Genomic DNA, 12,365 nt, shown 5'->3' on the forward strand with positions numbered 1-12,365 from the left:
GAAACCCCATCTCCATTAAAAATACAAAAATTAGCCGAGTGCGGTGGCGGGCGCCTGTGGTCCCAGCGGCAGGAGAATCGCTTGAACCTGGGAGACGGAGCTTGCAGTGAGCTGAGATCGCGCCACTACACTCCAGCCTGGGTGACAGAGTGAGACTCCGTCTCAAAAATAAATAAATACATCTTGGGTTTTTTAAAAACTGATTTGTTAGTTGAGCTGATAAATCTCTCTAATTTCCATTTTTTCCAGGAGACCTTTTTTTTTTTTCTTTTTATGCCAGGTGGTAAATTTTTGTTTTCATTACAATGCAATCCTTATTCTTTCAAAGTTTAAAGTAGAACATACTTAGAGAAAAGCAGATTCCCAGCATCCAGCCCAATAAACTTTTGGCAAAGTACGTGTTCTGGTTTTAAAATCAGTGGTTCCCAATATTTGTCACCAAAGTTCCCCCCTGTAACATCTGGCTCCTAAATTATATTTCTCGATACATATCTTTGCACTGTTTTAGTAGACATTTGACTGCCAGTACAAGTCGGCCTGGCAAGGTTGACTGACAAGCTGGACACTCCCTGTGACCCCTTGGAGGTGCTGTGGAGGCAGAGTGTTGGGCCTCTGGTGGGCACGCGGGTTTCTGTTCCATTATTGACATTATTTCTGTGTATGTTTCTTCAGGTCGGACTCTAATTCAGCTTGCAGGTCGCCGCGTTGTTTCTTGGGTAGTGTTTCCTCATCCCAGGAAATCAACTTGCTGGGGCACAAGCATTGTCATTCCTGGGGAAGACACTCCGGACTGCTGGCTGGCTGCACGCTCGGTCCTGGAGCAGACCTGCCGGTTGCAGACCTGAGCATTTGATGTTTATTTTCCTTGAGGATGACTTTTGCTGTCGTTCTTCCATGACAGTCTTCAAGGGCCAGAGGTGGACAGTGTAGCCCCAGGTGGCACACAGCCAGGTGAGGGACGCGGGGACCCACCCATGCACATCCGCAGGCAGCACAGCGGGGCCTTTTCCTCGGTGGGCCGTGCTTGGCTCTTACATCGTGGTGGCTGCACCAGGAGGTGTTGGTAAAGGCCGGTGAAGCCTCCTGTTGGGGTGAGGTCAGCGACACCGCCCTCGCTCCTCCAACAGAGGAAGCCTGTGTTTTGTACATCAGCGTCCCGTGCAGCCCACAGGATGTGGTGATGTGGTGGTGGCGGCCGCGGAAGGCGAAGGGGAGGGTGCGACCACCCTGAGCTTTGCAGTTCGGGTCAGAGAGCAGCCGTGGGCCAGTGGGCAGAGGCCGAACCATCTTCCCTGCAGGTGCTGGGTGAGTGCCAGTGGCCGGCACACGGGACAGTCAGTGCGTGGTGAGGATGCCGCCCTGGGCCCGGGTCTTGGTGGAGGCTCTGCCTGGAAGCCCGCTTGCTGTAAGAATGCCACCATGTTCTCAAGGGAAGGGGGAACATTTTTCAGGGAGGAATGGTAGCCACGGAGTAGTCAGATAAAATTAGCCTTAATAACTGTGGGCCTGTCTGTTAGGGAAAGAAAAGAAATGAGATCACCACTTACGTGACTATTTTGGCTACAAATCGGGTTTTTAAACTAAGCTGCAAAACTTCAAGTCCTTTGGTGCAAAGACTGTGTCTGAACGGTGGAGACCGTGGGGCTCCCGGCCTAAGCCCTGCCTTCCAGGAGCAGTGAGGGCCCGTGGGCTGCGTGCCCGCCCAGTGCCCAGTGGCTCAGGAGCGCCCTCTGGAGGGCTCCGGTACACACAGCAGGCCAGACATGGGGTGAGGCGGTGGCACCCTGAGCCTCGTGGTTGAGTCCTAGTCCTGGGCTGGGCACACTGGAGAGGGCTGTTCCAGTCAGCCTCCCACTGACTTCCTCAGGAGGAGGCTTGGGCAGAGTGTGTGTGTGTCGGGGGGGGTGGCAGGCACAGGAGCTACGTCAAGCGAGGAACGGGGTACACAGGGCAGAGCCCACAGTGTGCCAGGCTGGCAGTTCCTGCAGAGCAGCCGTGTCACAAACGCTGCCTGTGAACACACTCTTGTGTTTGGCACCTCGTCCCCGGGAGCCTCTTGTGGGTGGAGCAGTCTTGTGAGTGTGCAGACATTGACCTGGTGCTGGGAGGGGGCGACAGCAGACGATTGGCGGTTAGTCTGAGGATCACCTCCCCATACTCCGTCCCTTAGAGACAGCACCAGCCACGCCCTCCCTGCAGAGCACTTGGGCAAGGTGTGGACCCAGCTGGCAAGTGGGTGGTAGAGGGTTCATTTATTGTTTTGAAGATGGATCTGCTTTTTGTTTTTTTCTTTTTGAGATGGACTCTCACTCTGTCGCCCAGGCTGGAGTGCAGTGGCGCGATCTCAGCTCACTACAACCTCCGCCTCCCAGGTTCAAGTGATTCTCCTGCCTCAGCCTCCCGAGTAGCTATGACTACAGGCACGCGCCAGCACACCTGACTGAGTTCTGTATTTTTGGTAGAGACAGGGTTTCACCATGTTGGCCAGGCTGGTCTCGAACTCCTGACCTCAGGTGATCCGCCCATCTCGGCCTCCCAAAGTGCTGGGATTACAGGCGTGAGCCACCAAGCCCGGTCTGCATCTTCTTTTTTGTCTGAGAATTCAGAAGCAAATGGGTTTTCCTCTATTTACTGAGAAGCTGCAGGCCCGACTTCTGTGCTTTCAAATAAAAACTGGTCATGTAGATCTTGTTTTAGAAGCCCTACAGAAGTAGCATGTCAGCCTCGGAGATTTACGGTACAAAGGAAAGGCCTCGTTCTGAAGTGCGAGGCAAGGGGCGAGGGGGGTTTCCCACAAGCCTGGCTGGGGCTGTGGTGGGCGCCGGCGCCTCTTTTGTTCCCGGAACACACCCAGGTGGGTGCCCTGCAGGAAGCTCTGGGCTGCAGTCTCTCCTTCGGAGTTAATATCCTTGCCCTGCACTGGAAGTGAATTGATTGCATACACAGCCCTTGAGATATATATATATATGCTTTCCTTGAAAGTATCAGCTGTGCCAACAGTTCGGAAGTGCACAGGAGAGAACAGAACAAAAAGCTGCCCTGCCCCTTCTCCACAGCACGTGGCTGTTGGTGTCTCCAGACTCTCTGAGTGGCTACACCCCTCTCCACACCGTGCACCCCACGCCGGCGTCACCGCGTGAGCAGATGCACCTGCACCAGTGCTTACCAGCCCTGCCCTCCTGGAGCTTACGGGCCGGCCAGTGCACAGGCAGATGAGGATAGCAGCGTCCAGTGACAACTTCGTATTTCACGGAATCTAAGATGTCCTTTATTTTAAGATGCATCATGATTTTGTGTCACCAGGAAAGAAATGCTCCCCATGAAACTATGCCACGCTGTTGATGTTAAGACGCTCTGCTTTCAAAGATGTTGAAGTGTGTACAGCACCGGTGGGGGTGTACGTCTGGGCCTCAGTGGAGCTCATGGGAGTGGCCATTTGAGAAAGTGGAAGGAGGAGAGGAGCTGTTTGCCCAGCTGGGGTGGAGTCCAGGGCCTGAGGATGACTCGGGGTCCTCCCCGCATGGCTCATGAAGCAAGCCTGGACGCGCTTGGGTCTCAGCAGGTGGGGGAGGATCTGCCCAGAGCGTGCCCTGTCCCAGGCCCCTCCTGGCACCGCCACTGCTCTGCCAAGCCTGTCTCCAGCCCTGAGCCCAGGTCCTGGGAGCGCTGGCTGGGGGCTGGGATGCGCTGGGCTCGTGTGGGATTCTCGGGGCCCCAGGATTGGACTTTCCTGGACTGGTGGGTGTGGTGTGGGTTGTCACTGCTTTGTCTGTTCCTTTCCCGGGCACTGGGGAGGTCCGGGCACTAGGGAGGTTGACTTGTTTTTTCAAATAGGGATGGGCCTAATACGCTGCTGCTTCTAGGAGATTTCCATTCATTTCCTTGGCCCACTTTTAATGAGGTTGCTTTAATTGGGTGGGCTTTTTTCCCTATTGATTCGTAGAACTTCTTTCAGCGATCAAGATGACAGGGCACCTCTCCTTTTGTGAGCAGCGGACGTGCCAAGCTGGGGCTCCTCTATGTGGTGTTGGCGTTTGAGATGCACCACGCGCTGCCCAGTGTCTTTGGCATTTTTTTTTTTTTTTTTAAAGACGAAGTCTCGCTCCGTCACCCAGGCTGGAGCGCAGTGGTGCAATCTCGGCTCACTGAAATCTCTGCTTCCTGGGTTCAAGCGATTCTCCTGCCTCAGCCTCCTGAGTAGCTGGGATTACAGGTGCCCGCCACCACGCCCAGCTAATTTTTGTATTTTTAGTAGAGACGGGGTTTCTCCATGTTGGTTGGGCTCTGGCCTCAAACTCCTGACCTGGTGATCCACCCACCTCGGCCTCCCAAAGTGCTGAGATTACAGGCATGAGCCACTGTGCCCGGCCGATTGGCAGTTTCTTGATGGCAACAGAAGTTGAGCCTATTTACATCTTTTTATGGTCATGGAGTTTCCTCCTGTGAAACGTCTGTACAAGCTTTTTGCCTGGTTTTCTCCTGAGTCATCTTTTCCTAATTAATTTACAGAAGATAAATTTCTGAAAAACAATATACAGAAGGTATAAGTATCTTCTATTCTGTGGCTCTTCAATTTTTTTGTTGGCGATACACAGAAGTTTTTAAGATTATGTGGCCAGATTGTCAGTGTTCTTATTAGAGTTTAAGAAATCTGGGCCGGGCGCGGTGGCTCAAGCCTGTAATCCCAGCACTTTGGGAGGCCGAGACGGGCGGATCACGAGGTCAGGAGATCGAAACCATCCTGGCTAACACGGTGAAACCCCGTCTCTATTAAGAAATACAAAAAACTAGCCGGGCGAGGTGGCGGGCGCCTGTAGTCCCAGCTACTCGGGAGGCTGAGGCCGGAGAATGGCGTGAACCCGGGAGGCGGAGCTTGCAGTGAGCTGAGATCCGGCCACTGCACTCCAGCCTGGGCGACAGAGTGAGACTCCGTCTCAAAAAAAAAAAAAAAAAAAAAAAAAAAAAAAAAAAAAAAAATCTAGGCCGGGCGCGGTGGCTCACGCCTGTAATCCCAGGACTTTTGGAGGCCGAGGCGGGCGGATCACGAGGTCAGGAGATCGAGACCATCCTGGCTAACACGGTGAAACCCCATCTTTACTAAAAATATGAAAACTTAGCCAGGCGTGGTGGCGGGCACCTGTAGTCCCAGCTACTTGGGAGGCTGAGGCAGGAGAATGGCGTGAACCCGGGAGGCGGAGCTTGCAGTGAGCTGAGATCATGCTACTGCACTCCAGCCTGGGCAACAGAGCAAGACTCTGTCTCAAAGAAAAAAAAAAAAAAAGAAATCTAGGCCGGGTGCAGTGGCTCACGCCTGTAATCCCAGCACTTTGGGAGGCCGAGGCAGGTGGATCATCTGAGGTCAGGAGTTCAAGACCACCAGCCTGGTCAACGTGGTGAAACCTCATCACTACTAAAAATATAAAAACTAGCCGGGCGTGGTGGTGGGCGCCTGTAATCCCAGCTACTCAGGAGGTTGAGGCAGGAGAATTGCTTGAACCCAGGAGACGGAGCTTGCAGTGAGCTGACACAGTGCCACTGCACTCCAGCCTCGGCGACAGATTGAGACTGCCTGTCAGAGAAGAAGAAAAAAAGTAATTCTTTCCCTACCGTGGAGTCATGAAGGTATTTTTGAAACTACCTTCTAAACCTTTTTCTTTTTTCCTTTGGGTTTTGTATTTCAGCCTATTATTACGCACCTGGATTTGGCTTTTATCGGGCTTGTGAATGAGGTGGACGGTCCATATAATTTGTTTTCTATGAGGGTATCTAATGATCCCAGAGCCACTTCTTGGATACGCCATCCCTCCTCCACTGTTTGACAGTGCCAGTTTTGCTGTGGTTTTGTTTCCATACTTCAAGTCCATTGGTCTCTGGTGAGCAGAGCAGTGCTCTCCCTGCACCCTCAGAGATGTCCATATTCTGACCTCTGGGTGTTTTGTTACACAGGGAAGGGGAATCAAAGTTGAAGATGGGCCGGGCGTGGTGGCTCAAGCCTGTAATCCCAGCACTTTGGGAGGCCGAGACGGGCGGATCATGAGGTCAGGAGATCGAGACCATCCTAGCTAACACGGTGAAACCCCGTCTCTACTAAAAAATACAAAAAACTAGCCGGGCGAGGTGGCGGGCGCCTGTAGTCCCAGCTACTCGGGAGGCTGAGGCAGGAGAATGGCGGGGACCCGGGAGGCGGAGCTTGCAGTGAGCTGAGATCCGGCCACTGCACTCCAGCCTGGGTGACAGAGCGAGACTCCATCTCAAAAAAAAAAAAAAAAAAAAAAGTTGAAGATGGAATTCAGGTTGCTAATAGATGATCTTTGAGATGGGAGATCAGCCTAGACTGTTAGGGGAGTCCCGTGTCATCACAAGGGTGTCTCAAGTGTGGGACGGGTGCAGAGGACAGAGCAAGACTGGGCGCACGGAAGAAAGCACAGAGCTGCAGATTGCTGGTTTTCCAGATGGAGGGAGGGGCTGTGAGCCAAGGAATGCAGATGCCCTCTAGAAGCTGGAAAGGCTTCTAGATTCTCTGGAGAGTCTCCAGAAAGCTGGAAGCTCTGCTGATAACCTGGATCTCAACTCAGCTGTTTGTTGGACTCCTGGTCTACAGAGCTGTTAAGTTTGTGGTGTTTGAAGTCAACTACGTTTGTCACAGGAGCAACAGGAAGCAAATCAGTCTACTCGTCTATCTGTGCAACACACAGGCAGGGTCCGGATACCTGTCGCTTGATAATGAGACTCGCTCTCTGGTAAACCAGCTGCTTCCACTAGGAGTGTTTTGGATATTCTTGGCCCTTGGCATGTCAGGTTCTACCTCCAGCCTCCCCTCCCCGACCCTGAGTAATTAAGATTTGGTTTGGGATTGCCTTGAAGTTAGAGAGATTTGACATCTTTATCGTATTGGGTCCTTGATCCGTGAACTTGGTGCGGCTTCATTATTTAACTCTTGAAGCTTGATAATTTTTCCCGTAGAGGTCTAATAGTTTTTTTGCTCTTTTGTTTGTTTGTTTGTTTTTGAGACGGAGTCTGGCTGTGTTGCCCAGGCTGGAGTGCAGTGGCTCGATCTTGGCTCACTGCAAGCTCCGTCCCCCAGGTTCATGCCATTCTCCTGCTTCAGCCTCCCGAGTAGCTGGGACTACAGGCGCCCGCCACCACGCCCGGCTAATTTTTTGTATTTTTAGTAGAGACGGGGTTTCACCGTGTTAGCCAGGATGGTCTCGATCTCCTGACGTCGTGATTCACCCACCTCGGCCTCCCAAAGTGTTGGGATTACAGGCGTGAGCCACCGCGTCCGGCCTAATTTCTTCTTCTTATAAGGACACCAGTCAGATTGGATTAGGGTCCACTCCGGTGGCCTCTTTTTAACTTAATTATCTCTTTAAAGGCTCTGTCTCCAAAGACAATCACATTCTGACATCCTCAGGGAATGGACGTCCACCTGTGGGTTTGGGGGACACCGTTCAGCCCATAACAGACGTCACCAGGGATAGGACGTCCACCTGTGGTTTTGAGGGACACCGCTGAGGTCGCGTGTAGGCAGCACATCCCCTGCTTGGAGAGCTACATTGCCAAAGGTAGGTGGACCTCGCGGGATTTCTGTTTTTTATTATGAAATATTCGACCTGTAATCCCAGCACTTTGAGAGACTGAGGTGGGAGGATTGCTTGAGCCCAGGAATCGGAGACCAGTCTGGGCAACATGGTGAAACCACATCTGTACCAAAAATACAAAAATTAGCCGGGCTTGGTGGCACTTAACCTGTCGTCCCAGCTACTCGGGAGGCTGAGGTAAAAGGATCTTTCAAGCCCAGCAGGTTGAGGCTGTAGGGAGCTGTGACTCCACCACTGCACTTCCGTCTGGGCGACAGAGCTAAACCTAGTCTCAAATAAAAAGTGAAATATTTGAAAGCCATCCAAGGAATAGAGTTGCCTATGTTAGTCACGAAGCAAAATAATGAAGTGGGTGCCGGCGACTCTTGTCAGTCATTTTAATAATTTTATAAGGTGATTTCTAGAGATGGAAGGAGTCACAAAGGCCAGTGCCCTTGCCTCACTTCCCCAAGACTTGGGACATCACTTCCCTGGGTCCGCAGCACGTGGCAAGTCTGCGTTTCTCCTGGTCATCCCTAAGTGTGTACTGGAAGCACCCGTGGAGTGAGGTGCTGTGGGCTGGACGTGCGGCGCTGAGCACGCAGCCCGGTGTGTCTGAGCTTTGCAGGCTGGTGGAGGAAGGTCAGGCAGGTGGACTGGGCAGGACCTTTTCCAGACCCAAAGAATTGACCAGGGTTGGTTGGGAGGTGATGAAGTCTTTGCAGAAGCCAAGGAGCATGCGATGCTGAGGAGCTCAGGCTCCTGAGGGGCTCCTGGCAGGGTGACAGCGGAGGGCCCACTGGGTCACGGCAGGTGGTGAGCGTGGACTGAATGTCGGTTCCCTCTGCAGCTAGACACCGGCCCAGTGACAGATCTGTCTGTGCCTTGTTTGCTCATCTGTATGGTGGCGATTGCAAAACAGGTTTGCTGTGTGTTGATTACCAACTAGTCTGATTGTGGTGAGATAGAACACCGCCCCCCAACACACAGAAGCTGCATGAACAGGCGTATGACCATAGACAGGCAGCAAAGGGCAACAGAAGCCTCAGATTCACCACAAGCCTGTCCCCCAGGCCCAGGAAAACTGCCTGAGGAGGACGGAGTCTCCTCTGTGTGTGCCCCACTTACACTGCAGCTGAACGGCCCCCAAAAGCAGCCGCCCTGGGTTTTATGCCCCAGGGTGATGTTATTCACCGGGCTAAAGCCTGGAAGGATGTCCTGCTTCCAGGGGGACTGTCCAGCCAGCCCCTCCCATCTGAGGATGTGGCACTCCCAGCACAGGCTGCAGTCGTTCCTGAGAACTATGAGCGAGAAATGGAGAACTGAGCTGACCCAAGGTCCCTGGGGCCATGTCCTGGGGTGATGACCATTCAGGGGCCTCCTGCGTGAACCTTAGGAGAACTGAGCTGCCAGGACCAGGCAGAGTGAATCCCCTGCGAGTGCTCAGAGGGATAAAGGTCGTGGGGGAAGTGAGGGGATGGGACAGTAGGACTGTGTGGTAAAGTGAGGCTTTGCTACTGACACGCGCAGGGAGGGAGAGCCGTGGATGGACTAAGCAGCAAGTGGAAGCTGAGCGGGTGGCTGGAAGTGACTGGGCATTCTCCCCGAGGGCCCAGCTTCTGTGTGGGTGCCACCTGTCTGTGACTTCTCATCCTCTGCCTCCATTGCTGTGGGACACAGGAGGTCAGAGGAGCTGGTCTGGGCAGGTGTTTGATTGTGGAAGGATGCAGGAATGGGAGGTCCCAGGACTGATGGTCAGGGCAGTGGGTATGCCTTCTGGGCTAAGTGACCCGTGAGTCCTACTGATGTCTTGTTCCTCAAGTGCAAGCACCATCTGTGGAAGTCTGGGCCGGTTGGGTGGCCATGTGGCAACATGATGGTGGACTGAGCAGGACCACGGCAGCTGCTACCCAAGGGAGGTGGCCGCAGGCAGGTGGCTTGGGAATCACGGCCAGTACCTGCTGCTCACTGTTCTGTTACTAGAGTGGTGGCCTTCTCAGGCTGGGAGGTGGTGGTGGGGGATGGAGGACCAGACTGTAAGGAGTAATCAGGGCCACACTGTCAAGGACCCTGGCCACAAGCTGCCATCTGGCCTTTGGAACTTTGTATTTTGAGCAGAATGACCATACACTCACCCACTCCTCCACTCACTTATCTGTTCATTCACTTGTCCTTCTGCTCATTCATTCATTAATTCACTCATTCATTCACTCATTTACTCATTCATTCATTCACTCATTCACTCATTTACTCATTAATTCACTCATTCATTCACTCATTCATTCATTCACTTGTTCTGGAATAGGGCTGGGCATGCTCTTGGGTGTGATGCAGGGTTAGAGACAGGGGTCCCAGCCAGGGTGGCTTGCATTAATTCACGGCATTTGGGGGGCGTTGCAGTTCATGGATAGTACAGAGATGTGACCCTGAGGCTGCGGCACTATGGAGGGGTGGTGGAGAGAGGAGGTGCGGCTCACGACTTAAGGATGGAAGTTAGAGGCGAGGCACTGGAGCGTGCGGGCCCCAGGGGGACAGGAGGAGGCAGGAGGGTGTCCTCAGGGAGGAGGAGGCACAGCCTCAGAAGAGGTTGAGACCGGTCAAGCTTGTCCACCACCCAGCAGGGCCCGAGCAGGGTGGGTGGAGGGCAGTGGGAGGTGGGGACAATGCACGCTGCCCGGGCAGGTGGTACTGGAGACTGCGGCGCAGAGCTGGTGTTTTGGTGTGTGGAGGTGCCACCATGGGCTGCTTCCTGCAAACCTGTCCTGCCTGCAGCACGCAGTGCTCTGCAGGGCTGGTTTTGCTGCAGCAAAGAACCGAGGGAGGGGGTAGGGCCTGCCCTGGACAGGTCCTGTGGGGATGTAGATTGGAGCATGGCCAGGGTCAGGCTGTTCCCAGGGCCTTCCAGGGGTGGCCATGTTTGACACATGCCTGAAAGAAAGCCTGGTCCCAAGCAGCCATCAGTGTCTTTGATGAACATCCTGGGTGCCAGGGGCTGTGGCCAAGGCCCCAGGGCCCACCCCAGGAGGAACTCACAGCCACTCTTAGAGTTTAGGACTGTATCGTCATGCACCCCAGGATTTTAGACAGTGGCAGGGTAGATGAAGGTCAGCTCTGGTTACAGAGAACAGACAAAGGGCCCAAGGCACAGGAAGGGGTGGGTTTCCCGGCTGGGGCAATGCCGGGGAGGGCAGAGGCTGCTTGGGGAGCAGAGAACAGAGGGCAGAGGCACCCCCTAGTGCCTGTGTGAGAGACAGCGGGTGGCCTCAGGGTGTGGGTGGGGGACACCGAGGAGGACATGGGGTCTCGAGGGTGTGACAGACGGATCGGCTTGGACACGGGGAGTGGAGGTGCCCCCAGGACAGCCACTTGGAGTGTGGAGTGGGCTGATGAGTTTCCAGGCTTGAGTGGGGCTGGACTTCTGGAGGGGCTGGTAGACGGGTCAGCACCGGCAAACCTCAGTAGTCTGGGGCCGCGTGAGGACAGTCAGGAGCGCCAAGACAGACTCTGCGGAGGGCAGGTGGGGTGAGTGTCCCGTGGAGGTCACGTGAGGTGAGAACCAGCAGCACCCTTCAGGTTCAGTGGCCAGGAGTCAGCCTGACTCAGGGTGCGTTTTGGAGGGTGCTGGGAGTGGGGTGAGGAAGAGAGGACGGCATGTGGGGAAGGCTGGAGAAGCTCAGCTACTCAGAGGGGAAGAGAAAGAGAGTGTGAGCTCACGTGTGGAGGTGGTGCCAGAGGGCGGGCTGAGCTGAGGGCAGCGGCCCAGGAACAGCTGGATGGGAGCTGGCATCCTGGGAGAGTGCAGAGCTCCGCCGTTGGGGCTGAGGCTTGGCGGTGCTCAGCAGACAGGAGGCCAAGCCGCTGTCAGTCCCCTGGGGATCTGGGCTCCTCGGGGGTCAGGAGGGCTCCTGGCTGCTGTCCTCTGGGGCGGGCTGGGAGTCACAGCAGTAGACAGAGTGTGTGAGTTGGTGGCTCCGTGGGACTGCCCCTGGTGCCCTGTGGCCCCCCTGCAGCTTGCTTTCAGGAATGCCAGGGCAAGTGGAGGGGCTGGGCCGGCTGCTCTCTGAGCGTCCTCTGTCCTCGGTCCTGCCTGACTCCTCTGCTCACAGAGAAGCCCTTGCTCTGCAGTGGCCGTGCCTCAGTGCTCCTCACACGCAGTGGACCTTCCACGCAGGCAAGGTGGGGGCCTCTGGAGCCTGGCCCTCACACACAACCATCCAGGCAGCTGTGGGGCGGAGACGGCAGCTTTCTGGGACCTGGGGTCACTGCAGGGGCTGATCATGGTAGGCAATGCCTGGATACCTGGCAGGCGGCATGGCCATGAAGGGGCCGTGCCTCAGTTTTCCCACCAAATGAGGTACATGCGCCCTCAGGCAAGTGCATCACCCACCTGTCACCTGGCACCTTCCAGCAGGTACCTGCCTGGAGGAGCTCTTCCTGGCTTCCAACCAGCTGTGCCACCTGCCGTGGGTGCCTTTGGCAGCCTGCGCACCTGACCAGGTTGGACCTCTCCAACAGAGAGCATCTGTTTGCTGAGCGGGACACCTTCCTGTCCCCAGGGGCCCTCCAGGAGCTGGGGCTGCGGGGAGCTGGCTGGCCACACTGCCTGCTGTAAAACCATGGGCCACCGAGGGGTCTCTTTAAAGCCCTCCAGCCTGGACACACATCCAGGCCTGAGGTGTGTGCGCGAGGTGGAGGAGGACAGGGCTGAGGACTGCTGAAGCTGGGCTGATGTGCTGGTCATGTGACTCTCCATAACTTGGGGACTTAACAAATCCACTATCAGCC

This window comes from Macaca mulatta, chromosome 15 (genome assembly GCF_049350105.2).
Source record: "Macaca mulatta isolate MMU2019108-1 chromosome 15, T2T-MMU8v2.0, whole genome shotgun sequence".
NCBI classification, from domain to species: Eukaryota; Metazoa; Chordata; class Mammalia; order Primates; family Cercopithecidae; genus Macaca; species Macaca mulatta.